The sequence below is a fragment of the Symphalangus syndactylus genome, chromosome 7 (assembly GCF_028878055.3).
Source record: "Symphalangus syndactylus isolate Jambi chromosome 7, NHGRI_mSymSyn1-v2.1_pri, whole genome shotgun sequence".
Classification (NCBI taxonomy): domain Eukaryota; kingdom Metazoa; phylum Chordata; class Mammalia; order Primates; family Hylobatidae; genus Symphalangus; species Symphalangus syndactylus.
The window spans coordinates 14,503,478-14,521,272 of NC_072429.2; the positions used below are offsets into that span (position 1 = coordinate 14,503,478).

At 40.8% G+C, this 17,795-nt stretch overlaps 1 protein-coding gene across 5 annotated transcripts in view; it reads left to right on the top strand.

Annotated features, from left to right (window-relative positions):
- UBTD2 (ubiquitin domain containing 2) overlaps window positions 1–17,795 on the top strand; it is a 77,345-nt gene that overhangs the window by 56,959 nt on the left and 2,591 nt on the right. The gene's annotated exons all lie outside the window — the stretch shown is intronic.

Sequence of the window (17,795 nt, forward strand, 5' to 3'; positions counted from 1 at the left end):
TCTTGATCTCCTGACCTCGTGATCCCGCCCGCCTCGGCCTCCCAAAGTGCTGGGATTACAAGCGTGAGCCACTGCGCCCGGCCTATAGCTGCCTGTTCTTTATTATGAAAGTTTATTAGCATAGTCTCGTGTTACTGATGTTATTAAGCACCCACTGATCACTTTTTCTATACATGTATAAAAGTGATCCCTCCTACATTTCAAGAATTTATAATAGAATGCCATTTTCAGCATGACTCTTTTTTTTTTTTACGACAGTGAGTCTTTGTTTTGTTTTTTTTTTTTTTTTTTTTGGTAACTTATTTTATTTTTTTGAGACAGGGTCTCACTCTGTTGCCCAGGCTAGAGTGCAGTGGCATGATCTTGGCTTACTGTAACTCCACCTCCCAGGTTCAAGCAATTCTCATGCCTCAGCCTCCCAAGTAGCTGGGATTGCAGGCATGCGCCACCATGCCCAGCTAATTTTTGTATTTTTTTGGTAGAGACGGGGTTTTGCCATGTTAGCCAAGCTGGTCGCGAACTCCTGGCCTCAAGCTGTCTGCCTGCCTTGGCCTTCCAAAGTGCTGGGATTACAGGCGTGAGCCACTGCACCTGGCCTCAGTATGACTCTTTAGTCCCAGTTTTCATGGATAGTCTCTAAATTCTTTACCTTTATGTGATTGTGGGTTGGGAGGTGGTGAGCATCATCTTAGTCCATTTACCTTTTTCAGTTTTGTAATTATCGTCTTCACTTACTACCTTTATGTAATACAAAGGGAAGGGGTCTTCCTTTACAAATAGTTTTATCATCCCTCTCTTTTTGATGTCTATATCCTCTATTTTTCAAGGAGAATTTATGTTGTATAGACCTGCATGTGGGTGGAAGAAGTCATGTATGTGTGATTGCGTGAGATCCAGAATGTTGGAACTTTGAATTTCTTATTTTGTACTTACAATTACCTACTGGAATACCTGGTTGCATTCTGTATATTGTAGCCTTGTTTAAAACTTCATGGAGGCAAAATAACTCTGTTGCATGTAAGGCCGGGGCTCATGCATATCCTATTGGATGTGGGCTCAGATCACTAAAGACCAAAGTCCCTCATTTCTGCTTCTCTGTGGAAAATGTTCCCGGCAGCCCTACCTACCAACAGATCAGGGACAATTACTCTCAGAAATTCAAGAATTCTTAGATGACCCTCTATTCGCCTTCTATGTTCAAGGAATATTTTCTGCTTAAGCATGGAATAATCAAGCCAATATCTGAGCTTTTCTCTTTCAAAACTCTGTGATAACTTTCTGGGTGTTAATATTGTCATTGGTACCCTTGATTGACTTCTTTTGTTCATATCTGAATCTTGTCAATATTTCTTGGACCTTATAATTTTGTTTTGTCATGTACTCTAACTCACCATCAGTTTATAACTAGGCTATTGTATGCTTTTACCTAGACTGGCTTAGTGATATTGCTGAAATTCTTTCCATCTTTTTTGTGTAATTACATGTTTGAAATTTTACTTTGGGCCAGGCGCAGTGGCTCACACCTGTAATCCCAGCACTTTGGGAGGCCGAGGCGGGCGGATCATGAGGTCAAAGAATTAGCCAGGCATTGTGGCAGGCGCCTATAGTCCCAGCTACTCGGGAGGCTGAGGCAGGAGAATGGCATGAACCTGGGAGGCGGAGCTTGCAGTGAGCCAAGATCACGTCACTGCACTCTGGCCTGGGCGACAGAGCAAGACTCCGTTTCAAAAAAAAAAAAGGAAAAAAATAAATTTTACTTTGGGCACATTGTATTGTGCTACCCCTTAAATATCCCAAAGCACTTTATATTTTAAGTTTAAATTATTACATAGACTTGACTATTATTTAGTTCAGCCCTTGATATCAGATCTGGTCTTACTTCTGTCCCTACTGTATTACTTGCAGCTATGTGACTTTGGGCAAGTCACATCTTCTGTAAGCTTCAATTCTCTCATCTGTAAAATATGGATAATAACTATCTACCTCTTGGGATGGTTATGTTGATTAAATGTAATAATAATACATGTAAGTTGCTGATCAGAGTGCTCGGTATCCAAAAAGCACTTAATAAATAGTAGTGCTGATGATCTTATTTCCTGAACTCTGAAATTAACAAGTAAATTCCCTATTCCCTGCACCAAAATTCTGAATTATAGATTTTGATCATTTCCTAAATTATCTTTTTTTTCCTTTGAGACGGAGTTTCACTTTTGTCACCCAGGCTGGAGAACAAAATAACATTACACTTTTTAATTATCTTCCTCTGTTAATAACAACAATAAGTCTTCAGTTTATTCTCAAGTGGCAATGGGGAGAGTAAGAGGGAACTTGTCATAACTACCTGTTAATTTTATATATACACATACAGTATATTTTCATTCTGGAAATTGACTCATATTGAGAATGGTATGAACATATATTGTGGAAAAAGCTCCCCATGTGATTTTGATACCTGGTACCCCTTTCACAGTTTTCCTGCCCTGTATGAACTTTATTTTTCATGATTTGCACAGCATGTTATTACTCATTGCCTTACATTTCTTAAAGAGCTTATTTCCTTTTTCTCATTGATTGCTATTTTGCCATTACCTACAAATCCTAAAAATATTCTTAATATAGTAGTTTACCAGTGAAACCAGGTTATAGATTAGCGATTTGCCAAATTAGCATAAACAGGGTAAGAAAAAGCAAGTAGTATTTACACTTTTCACACAGTTTCTGCGTAGTGAATAGTATACTATTCAGTACTTTTCAGTGAAAGTTTATTCAGAAACTGTATCTCGTAAAGATGAACACTTAATGCTTTTTGTAATTATGATATAGAAGATTTAAAAGGATTTTAGGAATTGCCTACTCCCTTCCTCTACCTCCTGATTTTCTAGAAAGGTAGTTGTTGATTTGTTTAGCATCTACAATTATCTCGTAATTCTTAGTGAGAATATTTTTTTCTAACATGTTTTCCATATCCCGGCAATTCAAATGTAAAAGCTCTCCTCTTACCCTCCTTGAATAGATGGAGTAGCTAGCTACTCCCTGTTACTCAAACATGCTCCTCTACTGGGAAACAGAAATTTAACCCTGATTTTATTCATGCTTCTTATAGCTAAATGTTGCCAGTTCTTCAGTTCGGCTTTTGAGGACCTGTTTCTTTTGTCCTTAACCCTTAAGGGGTATGGGAGGTAGAAAAAGTTAATTCTTAAAAGGCTTAACTTTTTTTATTTCTCTTTTCACAGAGTTTGTTATATGGGTGGGAAAGGAGTTCCCCAGAATGTTTTTTTCTTTATCTCAAAATACATTAAATGTGTGTTATGTATAATAAAATTTAATTTTTTAAAAAACAAAGGCACTTACAAATAGTATAAAGAGCATGTTATGTGTAAGGAACCAACGTATGAAAAGAACACTGGACTGAGAATCAGCAATAAAATATTCAAAACTCATGTTGTTTTTATTTATTTTATTTTATTTTTCTTTTTTTGGAGACGGAGTCTAGCTCTGTCACCCAGGCTGGAGTGCAGTGGCGCGATCTTAGCTCACTGCAACCTCCGCCTCCTGGGTTCAAGCAATTCTTGTGCCTCAGCCTCCCGAGTAGCTACGATTACAGGCGTGCAGCACCACACCCATCTAATTTTTGTATTTTTAGTAGAGACCGGGTTTCACTGTGTTGGCCAGGGTGGTCTCAATCTCCTAACCTCAAGTGATCCACCTGCCTCGGCCCCCCAAAGTGCTGGGATTACAAGCATGAGCCACTGTGCCCAGCCTCATGTTTTGAATTAACATTTAATTCTTATGCCTGTAATAATCACCTACAACAATCCCCACTTTGCACAGATCAGAAAACTGAAGCACAGACAGGTTGCATCATTATTCCAAAGTAGAAGTCATGAAATTGGGATTTGAACTCAAGTCTTGGATCTAACAGTAATTAATGCAACTCAATGCCCTGGACAAGTCATTTCATCTCCCTGTTCTGTAAAGTGATTGTACAAGCAATGTTCAGTGTTTAGTCTATGTCTAATGTTTTAGTTCCCTTGCACACTATATAGAATACTTTAAAATGGTAAACTGTTAATATTAAAGGGAAAAAAGCAGATTCTCTTAAGACATAGGCAGGAAATGCATGTGTGTAAGTCTTGTTTCTATTTTCCTTAGGTGTTTCAGAGGCCCATTAAGAAGCAGGCCATGAATTTTGGTGTGGACTTTAAAGGTTCCTGTAAGAATTTTTCAGGCCGGGCACGGTGGATCACGAGGTCAGGAGTTCAAGACCAGCCTAGCCAACATGGCAAAACCCCATCTCTACTAAAAATACAAAAATTAGCCGGGCATGGTGGCGGGCGCCTGTAATCCCAGCTACTCGGGAGGCTGAGGCAGGAGAATTGCTTGAACCCAGGAGGCATAGGTTGTACTCCAGCCTGGGTGACAAAAGCAAGACTGTGTCTCAAAAAAAAAAAAGAGTTTTTCATTTGGCCAGGCATAGTGGCTCACGCCTATAATCCCAGCACTTTGGGAGGCCAAGGCAGGCAGATCACGAGGTCAGGAGATCGAGACCATCCTGGCTAACATGGTAAAACCCCATCTCTACTAAAAATACAAAAAAAAAATTTGTCATTTAACAAAGTTAATTGATAAGTTAATTCATAAACATAAAGCTTAGAAATGAAGGCATGAAGATATATTTACACAGGAGATGGGATTTTTTCTGGACTGTTGTTGTAGGGTTTAGAAATGAAACAGGGCCTTAATGAAGGCCCTCTGCTGTTGTCAACCCTTTCCTTCAATTAGAGCAATAAAGGCCTGAAAACAGCTGAGGTGGGAGGTTGTCCCTGAGTTGAGTCAGTAGGCTTGTCTCTGAAAAAGACCTCCTTTTTATGCCATTCTGGGTAGTGGAGGTAGAGGAACGCAGGGTTTCTAACATGGTCCCAAGGAGTATGTTATACCAACTTCTGTAAAGCCAGATCAGCTTTACACAGACCGCTGTGTTCAGGTGCTTCTAGTCTGCTCCGTTGTCCCTTTTAGAGCACTGAAAATTAAAGATCAGTGTCCCCCTTAAAATTGTGGTGAAGTGTTACACAAGCTCTTAATCATGATTTGACTATCATATGACATCAAAAATACGTATACAGGTTAAGCCACTTTTCAGTTATGTTTACTACAAGAGATGATAGACTTAGCTTTTCTGAATGCCACAGTCTTGATGGCTGATTTGGTAGTTTGAAATAGCTAGACCTTCTGCTTCCAAAGCCTGATTGCCAAATATAAACTTGATATATATAATTCCTAGCAAAGTGTTTGCATGAGAGAACCTGTAATTTGTTAGCATCTCTACAATCCTGAAAAACTGCACCTAATATCTGGATGGAGGATAATTTTGATGGCCCTTTGGACATTAGTGTGATTCAGATTTGTGGAAATCACCATGAAATATAAAGCCATGGGCTCAAATTTTATGAAACCTTGATCCTTTGTGACATTGCCGTTGGTGAGTGTTGCCCTGTAAGTCTGATTGTGAGATTTAAAACTTGTGAGAAGAGAGCCAACATTATTGTGTGTTTTCTATGGATTTGTTATATGTACTAGGCAATTTTTCACGTGCTTATTATTTAATCTTTACAACAACCTCATAAGGGAGGTACTATAATTCTTGAGGAAATAGACTCACCATATCCAAAATCAGGGTCTAAATTCAAATGGGGCATGACCGACTCTAAAGCCATTGCTCCTTCTGTCACATCTCACTGCTTCTCCTGGAATATTATGTCCCTCTATCAGGCTTGAGTATACTGCCTGAACGTTCACCCCACTGTTTCATTCTTTACATTCATTCTGTCATTTAAGTGTTCTCATTCTTTCTAGCAATTTCCAATTCAAATGTTAAGGCTTTCCTTTGCCATAGCAGGGCATGGTTGTCAAGAAGTAGAAGAGTTCATAATACAAAAATTAGCCAGGGTTGGTGGCAGGCGCCTGTGGTCCCAGCTACTTTGGGAAGCTAAGGCAGGAAAATTGCTTGAGCCCAGGAGGCAGAGGTTGCAGTGAGCTGAGATTGTGCCACTGTCCTCCAGCATGGGCGACAGAGCAAGATTCCATCTCAAAAAAAAAAAGAGTTTAAGCCTTCTGAATCAGAAAAGAGAAGTCAGGAGCAAAGACATTTTCCTACAGGCTTTGGAAGAGACCCATAGTGCTACAAAAACCTTGGAGTTCTAGAACATTGCCCCCTTCTTTCATTTTGGGAAGATGGTTTTCTATACCAGATTGCCAATGTGATCTAAATATTAAATTTGTCAACTTTATTAAGGTATATTGAAGTACACTAAACAGCATGTTTAAAGTGGACAATTTGGTCAGCTTTGACATGTATGTAAAACTCCCCAGAGTCAAGATAACAAACATTTCCACACCCTTGCCAACATTCATTTTTAACTTTTACAAACCTGTTCATGTAGTGATGCAAGTCTCACGTGGTAAAAATTTTTAACACTGAGCTGCAGTCTTAAGGGAGTGAGAGCACAGAGGGATAAACAGTGAGGCCTTTAAATGCTGAAAAATACATCTTTCTTTCTAACCTGAAAGATTGCTTGAAAAACAGTATGAAGCATTAGACCTAATGACATTTAGTAAAGGTATTATTTGTCATCTAATTTAGTTTTATCTTTCTAATTTTCTAGTGGAATATTTTGAGGCGTAATTTAAAATAACCATAGAAGAAAACAGTTGGCCAAGGAAAATAGAAACATCTGAGCCAATCATCTAGATAAAAGATAAATAGAAACAACTTCAGAAAATTATGTATGAAATCAGAACAGAAGGTGGAGACTTGGCAGCTTTCTTCCTACCATGGGGAGCTTTCAGGGCTTCCTGGCCTGGAGAAATGATGCCCTGGCACTTACTTAGCCTGGTGGCCATCTGTCTCTTCTAGGACATGAAGCCTACAATAGGTTTGTGAGAAGAAAAGAAAAGAACCTGTCCTTCCACAGAGGATGTTAGGTGAGCAATCTGAGCAATCCTGGCTAGAACTTTGTTAAAACCAATAATTGCTAAATGAACTGCACCCTTGGTGGCCAGTGGGTGGTAATCAAAACGTTTTGTAAAATTTTTTGTAAATTTTTTAAATGTAGCTAAAAGTGATTTTGGAAAAATAGAAAAATCCCTGTGTTGTCAACTTTTAGAGTGTTCCTTCCCTTTTGTGTTTAAACATACTGGGTTTCTTTAAGCAAACCTCTCTGTATTAGTCTATTTTCACACTGCTTTAAAGAACTGCCGGAGACTAGGTAATTTACAAAGAAAAGAGGTTTAATTGACTCACAGTTCCACAGAGCTGGGGAGGCCTTAGGAAACTTACAATCATGATGGAAGGCAAAGGGGAAGCAAGGCCTCCACATGGCAGCAGGAGAGAGAAGAGTGAGGAGGAGAGGGGGAAGAGTCCCTTATAAAACCATCAGATTTTGGCTGGGCACAGTGGCTCATGCCTGTAATCCCAGCACTTTGAGAAGCAGAGACAGGCAGATCACATGAAGTCAGGAGTTTGAGACTAGCCTGGCCAACATGGGGAAATCCCATCTCTACTAAAAGTACAAAAACTAGCCAGGCATGGTCATACACATCTGTAATCTCAGGAGGCTGAGGCAGAGAATTGCTTGAACCTGGGAGGTAGAGGTTTCAGTGAGCTGAGATTGTGCCACCTCACTCCAGCCTGGGCGACAGAGTGAGATTCTGTCTCAAAAAAAAAAAGGAAAAACATCAGATCTCATGAGAGCTCACTCATTATTATGAGAACAGCTTGGGGGAAGCTGCCCCTATGATCCAGTCACCTCCCACCAGGCCTCTCCCTAGGCACGTGGGGTTTATGGTGATTACAATTCAAGATGAGATTTGGGTGGGAACAGCCAAACCATATCACTGTCTGTCTTCTGCTGCCTCATTTTTTTCACACACTCCTCTCAAATACTGTAGATGAGACAGCCTCATACCACTGAAACTACTCTCAGTCACCACCATTTCCTTTGGACCCACTTGGGCTCATCTTCCATTTCCTTCTTTAAGCTGTCATAGGCATCATTAGCAAATACGTTGTTGGGCTCCACTGGGCACTGTGGTTTCTTGCTCCTTGTGATTCATTTCTCAACTTTTTATCCCTTATATTTGTCCTCTGTCTTTTGTTCTCTTCCAAGTACATTTTCTCCTTCTCATTAACTAATCTGAGAACCAATCCCTGTACCTCTTATACATTATACACTTGGTCACTTACTAGTTCTGTGACCCTGGACAAAAGTTACTTTATTCTACTTCAATTTTTCCATCTGTAAAATGGGTATAATAGACTTAGCTTATAGTGCTTTTGTAAGGATTAAATGTTAATGTATGTAAAGTGCTTAGACAGGGTTAGCAGTAGTAAACACTCCTAAGTGTTTGCTTTTTTTTTTTTTTTTTTTTTTTTGACTCCGTTGCCCAGGCTGGAGTGCAGTGGCATGATCTTGGCTCACTGCAACCTCTGCCTCCCGGGTTCAAGCGATTCTCTTCCCTCAGCCTCCCGAATAGCTGGGATTACAAGCATGTGCCACCACGCTCGGCTAATTTTGTATTTTTAGTAGAGATGGGGTTTCTCCAGGTTGGTCAGTCTGGTCTTGAACTCCCGACCTCAAGTGATCCACCCGCCTCAGCCTTCCAAAGTGCTGGGATTATAGGCGTGAGCCACCGTGCCCAGCCAGCTATAGCTTTTTTGTAGATATTCTTTATCAAGTTGAGGAAGTTCCCTTCTATTCCTAGTACTGATAATGAGTGTTGGGTTTTGTTATATGCTTTTTCAGCATCTATTGATATGATCATGTGATTTTTCTTCTTTAGCCTATTGATATTATGGATTATATTAGTTGATTTTCAAATGCTGAACCAGTCTTGAATACTTGAGACTAAAGCCTACTTGGTCATGGTGTATAATTATTTATACAGTGTTGAATTTGATTCATTAATATTTTGTTGAGGATTTTTCAATCTATGTTCATGAGAGATACTGGTCTGTAGTTTTCTTTGCTTGTAATGTTTGGTTTTGGTATTAGGGTAATGTTGGCCTCATAGAATGAGTTATGAAGTACAGTGGTCCCCACTCATCCATGGGGGGATATGGTCTTGGAATGTTCCAGAACCCCCAGTGGATGCTTGAAACTGTGGATAATACTGAACCTAAATGCTGTCAATTGAAACAATTCTTTTTCTTGTCTTCCACCCACAAATGTAATGCCTTTTTCATCTGAACTAATCGCTTGTCGTGCACTGTGTTTTAACTATTGCAGTTTGAAGTGCCACGGCAAAACTAGCATGAATTTTTTTTCCTTCTTTACAACTTCACAAATAAATTTGTTCTTATCTTAGATCTTAGCAACATCAACATACAGATGTTTTTATTTATTTATTTGAGAATCTCTACATTTTCATTTTAAAAAAGTACTTTATGGCTTCTCTTGGCATATCTAAATTGCCAGCACCACTACTCTTGTGTTTTAGGGCCATTATTAAAATAAGGGTAATTTTAACATAAGCACTGCGATGATGCAACTGTTGATCTGATAACCAAGATGGCTACTAAGTGATTAATGGGCAGGTGGTGTATACAGCATGGATACTCTGGACAAAAGGTTGATTCATGTCCCAGGCCAGATGGAGCAGAATGGCAAGAGATTTTATCATGCTACTCAGAAAGTTAAATAATTTAAAACTTGTGAATTATGTGATTCGGGATTTTTCCATTTAATATTTTTGGACCACAGTTGACCAAGAGAAATTGAAACAGCAGAAAACAAAACTGTGAGTAAAGGGAGGAATGCTGTATTCCCTTTTCTGTCTAATGAAAAAGATGGTAGAGAATTGTTATAATTTGTTTCTTAAATGTTTGATAGAATTTACCAGTGAATCCATCTGGAATTGGTGCTTTTCTGTTTTGGAAAGTTATTAATTATTGATTCAATTTCTTTAATAGATGTAGGCCTATTCAGATTGTCTGTTTTGTGTGAGTTTTGGCAGATGGTGTCTTTCAAGGAATGGGTCCATTTTATCTAGGTTTATCAAATGTGTAGGCATAGAATTGTTCATTATGTTCTTTTATTATCCTTTTAACATCTGTGGGATCTGTAGTGATGTCTTCTCTTTCATTTCAATAATTTGTGTCCCCTTTTTTTCTTGGTTAGCCTGGGTAGAGGCTTACCAATTTTATTGACCTTTTGGTCAATAAAACCTTGTAATCAGCTTTTGGTTTTGTTGAATTTTTTTTTCTTTTTTTCTTTTTTTTTTTTTTTTGGTGACAGGGTCTCACTCTGTTGTCCAGGCTAGAGTGAGATCACAGCTCACTGCAGCCTCAAACTCCCAGGGACAGGCAATCCTCCCACCTCAGCCTCCTGGATAGCTGGGACCACAGGCATGTACCACCACACCCCGCTAATTTTTGCATTTTTTGTGGGTTTTGCCAATGTTACCCAGGCTGGTTGCAAACTCCTGGACTCAAGCGATCTACCTGCCTTGGCCTTCCAAAGTGCTGGGATTACAGGCATGAGCCACAGTGCCCAGCCTTGTTGATTTTATTTTTCGTTGATTTTCCATTTCATTGATTTCTATAATTTTTTTTTCTGCCTACTTTGGATTTAAATTGGTTTTCCTTTTTTAGTTTCCCAAGGTGGAAGCTTACTGATTGATTTTAGATATTTCTTCTTCTCTAATATAGGCATTATAAATTTCCCAGTGATCACTGCTTTTGCTGCATCCTGAAATTATAAGTTGTTTTCCTTTAATTAAAATATATTTTAATTTCTCTTGATTTCTTCTTTGACCCCATGTGTTATTTCGAAATGTATTGTTTAATATCCATGTATTATGGGTTTTCCAACTACCTTTCTGATATTGATTTCCAGTTTATTTCCATTATGGTATAAGCAGACATTGTATGATTTCATTTTGTTATGGTGTGTTTTATGTTTCAGAATGTGGTCTCTCTTGGTGAATGTTCCATGTGAACTTGAGAGAAAAATGTGTAGTTTGCTATTGTTGGATGAAGTAGTTTAAACATGTTCATTACATTAAATCGATTGATGGTATTGTTGCATTCAAGTATGTCATTTCTGATATTCTGCTTTTTAGATCTGTACATTTCTGATTGAGGGGTGTTGAAGGCTTCAGCTATAATAGTGGATTCATCTCTTTCTCCTTGTAGTTCTGTCAGTTTCTGCCTCACATACTTTGCTGTGCTGTTAGGTGCATACACGTTAAATATTATTATTTCTTCTTGGGCCAGGCATGGTGGCTCATGCCTGTAATCCCAGCAAGTGAGGTAGGCAGATTTGGACAACATGAACATGGCAAAACCCTGCCTCTACAAAAAAAATACAAAAATTACCTGGGCATGGTGGGGTATACCTGTAGTTCCAGCTACTCATGAGACTAAGGCAGTAGGATAGCCTTGAGCCAAGGAGTTCAAGGCAGCAGTGAGCTATGATCACACCAGTGTATTATAGTCTAGGTGACAGCAAGACCCTGTCTCTAAAAGTAAATAAGAAAAAAAAATTTTTTTAAAGGTTCTTATTTCACCTTCACTTATTTCTTCTCCAGTGCTCTTCCTTTCTATATGTAGATCTGATAATATTTCTTGCAAGGCAGGTCTGTGAGCAAGAAATTCACTCAATTTTTGTCTATCTGAGAAAGTCTTTATTTCTCCTTCAGTGTTTTGTTTTCTGTTTGAGATAGAGTCTCGCTCTGTCGCCCAGGCTGGAGTGCAGTGTTGCGATCTCTGCTCACTGCAAGCTCCGCCTCTCGGGTTAATGCCATTCTCCTGCCTCAGCCATAGCTGGGACTACGGGCACCCGCCACCATGCCCGGCTAATTTTTTTGTATTTTTAGTAGAGACAGGGTTTCACTGTGTTAGCCAGGATGGTCTCAATCTCCTGACCTTGTGATCCGCCCGCCTCGGCCTCCCAAAGTGCTGGGATTACAGGCATGAGCCACCACGCCCAGCCTGTTTTATTTTAATTTTTTTTTTTGAAACGGAGTCTTGCGCTTGTTGCCCAGGCTGGAGTGCAATGGCGCAATCTCGGCTCACTACAACCTCCGCTCCTGGGTTCGAGCAACTCTCCTGCCTCTGCCTCCCGAGTAGCTGGGATTATAAGCACCTGCCACCAGGCCCGGCTAATTTTTTTTGTATTTTTACTAGAGACAGGGTTTCACCATGTTGGCCAGGCTGGTCTTGAACTACTGACCTCAGGTGATCCACCCACCTTGGCCTCCCAAAGTGCTGGGATTATAGGCATCAGCCACCATGCCCTGCATCTCCTTCAGTTTTGAAGGATAATTTCACAGCATACAGAATTATAGGTTGGTGGTTTTCTCTATGCTTTAGATAATTCACTTCACTGTATACTTGCATGGTTTCTGAGAAGTTGGAGTTGAATATGTAATTCTGTTCTTGTTTTTTGTTTTGTTTTTTTTTCTTTTTTTAGGCAAGGTCTGTCTCTGTTCCCTGGGCTGGAGTACAGTGACACGATCTCGGCTCACTGCACCCTCGACCTCCTGGGCTCAAGTGATCCCCTCACCTCAGCCTCCTGAGTAGCTGGAACTACAGGCACACACCACCACAACTAATTTTTGTATTTTTTGTAGAGACAGGGTCTCACTATGTTGCACAGGGTGATTTTGAACTCCTCAGCTCAGGCTATCTCAAGCTCTCTGCCCATCAAAGCCTCCCAAAGTGCTCGGTTACAGGCATGAGCCACCGTGCCCAGCCATTTAATTCTTTTCTTTGCTCCTCTGTGGGTAAGCTGTTTTTTTCCCCTCTGGCTTTTTTTTTGGATGGGGGGAGCGTAGAGATGGGGCTTCCCTATGTTGCCCAAGCTGGCCTCAAACTCCTGGGCTCAAGCAATCCTCCTACCTTGGCCTCTCAAAGTGCTGGAGTTTTAGGCGTGAATCACTATGTCTGGCCAGGAGTTTTTTGTTTTTTGTTTTTTTTAAATCTTTGATTTCCTGAAGTTTGAAAATGATATGCCTAGATGTGTGTAGTTTTTTTGACATTAACTCTGGAAAATTCTCAGTCATAATTGTTTCATATATTTTTCCTGTTTCTTTATCTTGTTCTTCTCTGCTATTCCCATCATGTGTATGTTACACCTTGGTTTGTCCCACAGTTTCTGGATACTCTGCTTTGTGGTGGGGTTTTTTGTTTTTAGATTTAGTGGGGTTTTTTGGTTTTTGTTTGTTGTCGTTGTTGTTTGTTTGTTTGTTTTTTTGAGACAGTCTTGCTCTTGTTGCCCAGGCTGGAGTGCAGTGGTGCAATCTCAGCTCACTGCACCCTCTACCTCCCAGGTTCAAGCGATTCTCCTGCCTCAGCCTCCTGAGTAGCTGGGATTATTACAGACGCCCGCCACCACGCTCGGCTAATTTTTGTATTTTTAGTAGAGACGGGGTTTCGCCATGTTGGCCAGGCTGGTCTCGAACTCCTGACCTGAGGTGATACCCCCGCCTCAACCTCCCAAGGTTTTTTGGTGTTTTTTGTCTTTGCTTTTCAGTTTTAGAGATTTTTATTGAGATATCATCAAACTCAGATATTCCTTCCTCATTCACGTTCAGTTACCAATAAGCCCATCAAAGGCGTTCTTTATTTCTGTTACAGTGGTTTTGTTCTCTAGCATTTCTTTTTGGTTCTTTTTAGAATTTCCATCTCTCTTATTACATTCCCATTTGTTCTTCTTATATGCTGTCTACTTCATCCATTAGAGCCATTAGCATATTAATCATGTTTTAAATTCCCAGTCTGATCATTCTAACACCTCTGCCATATCTGAGTCTAGTTTTGTGCTTGCTCTAAAAAACTGTTTTGTTTTTTTTTGCCTTTTGGTACATCTTGTAATTTTTTGGGAAAGGTGGACATAATGTACAGGAGCGGTGTGAAATGGGCCTTCAGTAATGTGGAGGTTTTAGTCTTTTTGTGAGCCTCTGCCTCTGGATCATGAACTGGACCAGTGCTTCTCAGTCACAGTCCCTACCTTAGGTGGGACAAGATGGCTAGAAGGGGCTAGAGCTGGGTATTTCTCTTCTCCCAAATTAGTTAGGCTCTGGTAAAACCCCAGCAGGGTAGACTCTAGTTAGTTTCTTCTGAGGGCAGAATTCTCTGGCCTATTTAAAAATGGTTCCTTTTGCACCCTCCTCCAACCCAGGGAATTATTCTGACTGTCACTATGAGGAAGTTGTAGAGGTTCAGAAGGTAAAACTCAGGAAGGTATCACTCTCCCCAGACACCCTTCACCAAGTCCCCATGGAGTTATATCTCTCTAAGACTTGTCCACACTGAGCTTTAGCAATTGACTTAGTTACATTTGAGGTTTCCCTACCCTGCACTGGTTCCACAGAGATTTCAGCTCCTGGGTGTCTGCTGTGGTAAATGGTGATTCTCTGTATTACCCTGCCTGTCTCTCCTATTTCGGGGGCAGTGGTTTGCCCTGTGACCTTACTTCTCCCACAGATTAAGAATATCTGTTGATTTTTTCAGTTTGCTCAGCCTTTTACTTGTTAGGATGGAGTGGCGACTTCTAAGTTTTTTGCATGCCAGACTAGAAACAGGAAGTCTGATTTTTAGTTTAATGTAAAACTAGACCATATTTACAACTCAGATTATAATTTTGTAGAAAGAAGTGCCAAAAAGAATAAACTAGAAAATTCCATATTAAATAAAAAACAAATTACTGTTTCTAAAAATACTGAAATACAGGAGCTTCTGTAACCATTTAAATAGCTTACTTCCAGCCTTATGGATTGAGCACTGGCAGAGCATGAGTAAGAAGATACACCATCCAGCTGTAACTCTTCATGGAGTTTTTCTCTCTCACCTTTTAGAGATTTGAAAACTAAACCCTGACTCACTGGGATGAAGGGCAGAAGGGAAAGGGCAGTGTGAAGTTACTGGTATAGGGACTGCTAGTGATCACAACTGTGCTTGAAGTAGATCCATTTCTACAATAGTATTAGTGAATACGCAGAGGCTAAACCGAGAAGAGGGAAGATTCATGTGTGTTCTGCTTTCCAACTAAGCTGTCACCCCAGCCCATCTTATGTAATTTAGAAGGCAGACCAGATTGGACCTGTGTTGGGTTGGTGACCATTCCAGACTCATTTCAGATGCCTTATATTTTCATCCTATTGACATTAAACACAAATACCAGTTCATTAACTCATTTGTTCATTGATAACCATTTCTCAGAGTTCTGGAGCTGGTAGACATTTTTTTTTTGAGACGGAGTCTTGCTTTGTTGCCCAGGCTGGCGCAATCTCGGCTCACTGCAAGCTCCGCCTCCCGGGTTCACGCCATTCTCCTGCCTCAGCCTCCCGAGTAGCTGGGACTACAGGCGCCCGCCACCACGCCTGGCTAATTTTTTGTATTTTTAGTAGAGATGGGGTTTCACTGTGTTAGCCAGGATGGTCTCGATCTCCTGACCTCGTGATCCGCCCACCTCTGCCTCCCAAAGTGCTGGGATTACAGGCGTGAGCCACTGCGCCCAGCAACATTTTGGTTTTTTATCCAAATTTATAATAAGCTGATATCATATTCTAGTTTGGGGAAAGGATATGTTACGTATAACCTTAAAACGTTCATTTAAGTTATGCTTTCGGCTGGGCGTGGTGGCTCACGCCTGTAATCCCAACATTTTGGGAGGCCAAGGCGAGCAGATCACCTAGGTTGGGAGTTTGAGAACAGCCTGACAAACATGGAGAAACTCTGTCTCTACTAAAAATACAAAATTAGCTGGGCATGGTGGCGCATGCCTGTAATCCCAGCTACTCGGCAGGCTGAAGCAGGAGAATTACTTGAACCCAGGAGGCGGAGGTGATGGTGAGCTGAGATCGCGCCATTGCACTCCAGCCTAGGCAACAAGAGTGAAACTCCGTCTCAAAAAAGAAAACAAACAAAAAAAAGTTATGCTTTCAAATTCCCCCAAGGAAGTCCTGGTAACTGTAATGTAGTTTACATACCTACTCTCAGCTACTCAGGAGGTGGAGGCAGGAGGATTGCTTGAGCCCAGGAGTTTTGAGTCCAGCCTGGGCAACATAGCAAGACCTTGTCTCTAAAATTTTGTTTTTGATTTTGAAATTATAATATATGATTTGTAAGGAAATTAACCATTAATGCATTTTTTTTAAAACCATGAGTGCTTTTTCCCTTCCTTGAGCTAGCTCATTATGTCATAGCCCTTTTGTTTTTCCTTTTTAATCCATAGCTTCTCTGTACTAGATAGATTAATTGGGGTTAAATAAAACACCTCAGTCATTTCTGTGGTAATTTTACTAATGAGGCTCATAGATAAGCAATGAATCTGTGGCAGCTGCTAAGGCTGTCATCTCTAATTTGTGATCTCTGGACTAAGGACTTCTTGCCAAGTGCTTCAATTTAGGAAGTCCAGGCACTGGGCTGGGCATGGTGGCTCATGCCTGTAATCTCAGCACTTTGGAAGGCCGAGGCAGGTGGATCATTTGAGGTCATGAGTTTGAGACCAGCCTGGCCAACATGGTGAGACCCTGTCTCTCCCAAAAATACAAAAATTACCCAGGAGTGGTGGTGTGCGCCTATAATCCCAGCTACTCAGGAGGCTGAGGCAGGAGAATTGCTTGAACCTGGGAAATGGAGGTTGCAGTGAACCGAGATCACATGCCTGCGCTCCAGCCTTGGCAACAGAGTGAGACTCTGTCTCAAAAAGAAAGAAAGAAGTCCAGGTACTAAGAAAACTGCTCTAGGGCTGGGCATGGTGGCTCATGCCTGTAATCCTAGCTCTTTGGGAGGCTGAGGTGGGTGGATCACCTGAGGTCAGGAGTTCGAGACCAGCCTGGCCAACATGGTGAAACTCTGTCTATACTAAAAATCAAAAAATTAGCTGGGTGTGGTAGCAGGCACCTGTAATCCCAGCTACTCGGAAGGCTGAGGCAGGAAAATCGCTGGAACCCAGGAGGCAGAGGTTGCAGTGAGCCAAGATGGTGCCACTGCACTCCAGCCTGGGCAACACAGTGAGACTCCATCTCAATGAAAAGAAAAAGAATAAAAGAAAACTTCTCTGGAACACTTGTGGTGAATTGAGCTTAGAAATCAATTTTTTTTTTATTTGCTTGCTTGTTTAAGGTAGCAGATTCGTTTCTGTAAAAGATATCCTAATGTAATTTAAATGTTCTCTAAGTCTTGTGTAAGCATTAATAATAGTAGTAGTACATTTGAGTTGTATGCTGTTTTATTGAAATTGTGAAATGGATATGAAATGACTTAGAAGGGCCGGGCATGGTGGCTCATGCCTGTAATCTCAGCACTTTGGGAGGCCGAGGCGGGCGGATCATGAGGCCAGGAGATCGAGACTGTCTTGGCTAACACGGTGAAACCCCGTCTCTACTAAAAATACAAAAAAAAAAAAATAGCCGGGCGTGGTGGCAGGTGCCTGTAGTCCCAGCTACTCAGGAGGCTGAGGCAGGAGAATGGCGTGAACCCGTGAACCCGGGAGGCAGAGTTTGCAGTGAGCCAAGATCGCGCCACTGCACTCCACACTCCAGCCTGGGCGACAGAGCAAGACTCCGTCTCAAAAAAAAAAAAAAAAAAAAAAAAGAAAGAAATGACTTAGAAGAGCATAGGCGTAAGGATCTAGCATTCTGGTAAATATAAAATTAAATACTCAAACAATTGTGCATGGGATTTGATCATCATTGATGATCAGCCGACAGTGATATTTTTTCCTCTACAATGCCATGCTAGCAAGAGAAGCTTAAGCATTTTGTGAGATATAAACAAAAATGCATTCATT